We start from the raw sequence: 5,478 nt of genomic DNA, 5'->3' as shown, positions 1-5,478 counted from the left end.
CAACCTAAAAAAGCAAGTTTTAAAACTGTTTACAATCTGATCCCAATTTTGTAAAATGTATGTAATATACATATAGGTATACATGAGGGAAATGTTAAAGATGGTTACTTCTGGCTTGTGATATTAATGATAATTTTTTTCTTTTTTACATATTTTTGCAATTTTCAAGTTTTCTACAACAAATATTATTTTATAACCCAGAAAAACAGACCATTAAAAATCTTCTCTGAAGCTGGGGTTGTAGCACAGTGGTAGAGCACTTGACTTGTATGTATGAGACACTGGTTCAATTCTCAGCATCTCATAAAAATAAATAAATAAAACAAAGGTATCGTGTGCATCTACACCTAAAAATATTCTTTAAAAAATTTCCTTCGATGAACAGGCAATAAGAATGTACTTGGAGGGGCCATGGTTGTGGCTCAGTGTTAGAGCACTTGCCTAGCATGTGTGAGGCACTGGGTTTGATCCCCGGTACCACATGAAAATAAACAAATGAAAAAAAGGTATTGTGTTTATCTACAACAAAAAAAAATTTAAAAAACAATGTTCTTGGATATTGTAAATGTGCAGGCACAAAATTACTGTGCTTCATCTTCTATGACTTTTTAGAGTACATATTATTTCAATAATAAACTTATATTCCCTATTTGTTTTGTCACAACACTTTAATAAAAATATAATGTTGTGATTAGAACATTGTTTCTTTCATAGCCATATACTTGTTTTGACAATTAGGATATTTGATTTCCTAGAAGATTTAAAATTAAAATTCTTTTATCTTTTTAAGCAAAACATATGCATACATGCATTTCATGCATACTTTTTAAACAAAAACTAATTTTATTTTACAGTTTTCCTACATAAGGGGAAAATGAAATTATGGTAGTTTAACAGACTATTCTTATCCGTCATAAACATACTGGTAGACATAAACATGTTTATATGCAACAAAATGAAACTGAATCCCCTCCACTCACCATGCACAAAAGTTAACTCAAAGTGGATCAAGGACCTAGATATCAAATCAGAGACTCTGCGTCTGATAGAAGAAAAAGTTGGCTCCGATCTACATATTGTAGGGTCGGGCTCCAAATTCCTTAATAGGACACCCATAGCACAAAAGTTGATAACAAAAATCAACAAATGGGACTTACTTAAACTGAAAAGTTTTCTCTCAGCAAGAGAAACAATAAAAGAGGTAAATAGGGAGCCTACATCATGGGAACAAATTTTTACTCCTCACACTTCAGATAGAGCCCTAATATCCAGAGTATACAAAGAACTCAAAAAATTAAACAATAAGAAAACAAATAACCCAATCAACAAATGGGCCAAGGACCTGAACAGACACTTCTCAGAGGAGGACATACAATCAATCAACAAGTACATGAAAAAATGCTCACCATCTCTAGCAGTCAGAGAAATGCAAATCAAAACCACCCTAAGATACCATCTCACTCCAGTAAGATTGGCAGCCATTATGAAGTCAAACAACAACAAGTGCTGGAGAGGATGTGGGGAAAAGGGTACTCTTGTACATTGCTGGTGGGACTGCAAACTGGTGCGGCCAATTTGGAAAGCAGTATGGAGATTCCTGGGAAAGCTGGGAATGGAACCACCATTTGACCCAGCTATTGCCCTTCTCGGACTATTCCCTAAAGACCTTAAAAGAGCGTACTACAGGGATACTGATACATCGATGTTCATAGCAGCACAATTCACAATTGCTAGACTGTGGAACCAACCCAGATGCCCTTCAATAGATGAATGGATAAAAAAAAAATGTGGCATTTATACACAGTGGAGTATTATACAGCACTAAAAAATGACAAAATCATGGAATTTGCAGGGAAATGGATGACACTAGAGCAGATTATGCTTAGTGAAGCTAGCCAATCCCTAAAAAACAAATACCAAATGTCTTCTTTGATATAATGAGAGCAACTAAGAACAAAGCAGGGAGGAAGAGCAGGAAGAAAAGATTAACATTAAACAGATACATGAGGTGGGAGGGAAAGGGAGAGAAAAGGGAAATTGCATGGTAATGGAGGGAGACCTGCATGGTTATACAAAATTACATATAAGAGGTTGTGAGGGGAATGGGAAAATAAATAAGGAGAGAAATGAATTACAGTAGATGGGGTAGAGAGAGAAGATGGGAGGGGAGGGGAGGGGAGATAGTAGAGGATAGGAAAGGTAGCAGAATACAACAGTTACTAATAGGGCATTATGTAAAAATGTGGATGTGTAACCGACGTGATTCTGCAATCTGTATTTGGGGTAAAATTGGGAGTTCAAAACCCACTTGAATCAAATGTATGAAATATGATATGTCAAGAGCTTTGTAATGTTTTGAACAACCAACAAAAAAAAAGAAGAGAAAAAAAATGAAATGCATCCTTAAAAAAGAAAAAGAGAAGCCTGTATGTAAATGAAGTTGTGGCTTTAATTCGTCAGAATTTATTCTGACTTGCAACAAACCACAGAAAATCTTTTCAAGTCTAGTTAGTGTAATTTAAATGGACATTCCAGAGTCCATTCCTCAATTCCATCACAAGAACTACACTTTCTACTTTCAAAGGAATGAGGATCAGGAAGAAAGTTGTCACATCAGCTAATTTTCAATAAATATCAAGTCTCTTGGGGTCTAGGAACAAATACTGCCATTAGTTAGTGTTGAAGTACAAGAATTTCTTTCTCTCCTCTCTCACTTCCCACTTTGCCCTGGCAATTGCCTGGGCGAAGGCAGTCCATCTCTCTGTAAAGGACAGTTGGCTTTGCATCTTAATTTCCTTTCTAAACCACAGAGTGGTCACTGCTGTGAACTTCAGCCAAGATGGCGTGTTTGAAGAAGGAAGTAGAGAAATCTGAGCCTTCCATGGTGCTGTTGGTGTTGTCACTGTGCTGGCAGCAGAGGATCTGTCTGAAGGTGGTACTCATCTCCTTGTCTTGGTAGGAGTACATGGTGGGGTTCATGTTAAATTCAGCAAGGAGGAGGAAAAGGCCAGAACATCACACTATGGACAACACACATATAGTAGTAACCAGACCAATGCAGGAGTCCAGCAGGTGATAAAAGCACCAAGCTTAATGACCACAGTTTCAATAGATTCATCATAGTGTCCTGATTCTGCCAGGGTCCAGAACTGTGCTGATACATTCTCATAGTCTTCTGGGGAACATACCCAAAGATGTAAGCAAAGATAACCACCATTACCACAAAGATCACCAAAATGAAAATGGCCCAGAAGACTAAGTAAGAGTCATTGTAGAGGGGTGCCATGTTGGAACAATTTTTGATATCACAGATGCACACTGGGTATAGCACCCATAACAATGTCCATAGACCAGATGACTACAATGACACCGTAACCTGCCAGTTGCTCATCTGTAGATGGAGCTGCATGCAGAAAACTATAATGTGTTCGTTGACTGAAATAGCCAGTAAGTTGGCCACAGATGCTATCAGGATGGTGTCAATGAGGCTTTGATGGAGGATCCATGTGGTAATGGTATTAAGACCTGTGTTGAACATTACATGGAAGTAGACCAACCAAGCAAAGAAATCTGCAGCAGCCAAATTAACCATTAAAGTAATAAATAGGAAATGGAAGCAGCAATTTATGTAGATTACCACCATGATGAGTAGGTTGGCCAACATGATGAAGACACAAACCAGCTTTCTGACAGTGTTCTATTCTGTGGCAACATACTATCCACTCTGGTTATAGAAGAAGGTGATAGACTCATTGTAGAAACGCCATGGTTGATTCATGGCTATGAACAGGGAGTAGAAGTAGATGCAGCAGCCATGATAGCTCTGTAGTTGTGGGAAGTGATCATGCTTCAGAACTATAGTGCCACACACAGGAGCCAATTCTGTAGGTCCATTATTCATCAGATCAGAGTCATACTAGGAGAAACTGTGGACCCCCTACTTGATGGAATTTCAAACAAACTTCAGGTCAAATGGAAACTCCATGTCAGAGAGGGGCCTTACATGTCTCGTTTTCTACTGTCCTCCAGTATATGGTGGAAGCTCAACAATTAATTGTGTGGCTCGCCTAAGTCCTTGTCTTCTGCTTTTGACCATTTATTTTTCTTGGTTTTGGGAAGTGAACCCAAGGCTTTGTTCATGGTAGGCAAGTGCTCTACTATTGAGCCATGTTTCCAGCCCCATTTAACCACTTTTTCTATACACCTGGGAATTGAACCCAGGATCCCTCACATACTAGAAAATTCATCTACCAATGAACTATAGCCTAAATCCCCATTTTAAATATTTTTTAAGTGTATAGGTCAGTGGCAGTAAGTATGTTCACATTGTTGTTCAACCATCACCATCATATGTCTCCAAAAATTTTTCATCATTCCAAACTGAAACCTGTACCCATTAAACAATAAGTCTCCAATTCCTATCCTCCCAACCTCTGGTAACTACTCTTCTACTTTCTATTTCTATGACTTTAATGACTAGGTATTTCATATAAGAAGAATCATGATATTTGTCCTTTTGTGTCTGGCTTATTTCACTTAAAATAATGTCTTCAAGGTTCATTATTCATTTTTTTAGTTGTAAATGGACACAATACCTTTATTTTATTTGTTTTTTATTTTTATGTGGTGCCAGGGATCGAACCCAGTGCCTCACGCATGTTAGGCAAGCGCTCTACCATTGAGCCACAACCCCAGCCCCTCATTGTTCATTTTTAATATGCAAAATAAAATAAAATAAAAATAAGACATCTATACTGACAGGGAAATCTGTCCAAGACATATTAAGCAAAGAAAAAAAGCAAATTCATATGTATATTATGCTATAATTTATATATAAAACAATGAGTGACTTGGAAAGTATAGGGTAAGAGGGAGATTTATTTTTTATTGTGTATATTTTTGTATGATTTAAATCTTGGTCAACCTATATATGTATGTACATATGTATGTATTTTCCATTTAATAGTTTTTCAGTGCCCATATTCTTTGTCCTTGTATTTTGACTCCTAGGTATTTATAGTCAGGAAATAACTGGACAAACACTTAAAGATATACAAGGCTATTTCCTGAAGCATTATTCATAATGGTAAAAACTTGGAATCTGCATAATGTTCAGCAATAGTACACTGACAAAATAAATTATGATATGCCCATTAAGTGGAATTGGCCCCATATATGGCAGGCCTCGTATATGAAGTATAAATTTATGCATTTATTAAAATGGAAAGATGTTACAAAGTATTATAAACTGAAAAAAGAAAATTACAAAACAGTATGTCTAGGATGATCCCATGCTCATATATATGCATCCCTATATAAAGATGTAAATCTATAAGGACACACACACCAAAATATTAACAGTGATTATCATTGGGTGGTAAAAGTTTGAGTGGTTTAAATTATTTTTCTGTTAATATGTCTTTATTTTCCAATTTTTTCTTAGATAGTCTATGCTATTTGTGTGTGTGTGTGTGTGTG

General features: G+C 36.5%; 1 pseudogene; it reads right to left on the bottom strand.

The window, feature by feature from the left end:
* Positions 1-2,799: 2,799 nt before the first annotated feature.
* Positions 2,800-3,816, bottom strand: LOC107160939 (annotated as a pseudogene).
* Between the last annotated feature and the right edge of the window lie 1,662 nt (positions 3,817-5,478).

This window comes from Marmota marmota, unplaced genomic scaffold, assembly GCF_001458135.2.
Source record: "Marmota marmota marmota unplaced genomic scaffold, marMar, whole genome shotgun sequence".
NCBI lineage: Eukaryota > Metazoa > Chordata > Mammalia > Rodentia > Sciuridae > Marmota > Marmota marmota.
This window is presented reverse-complemented; position numbering and strand designations above follow the sequence as displayed.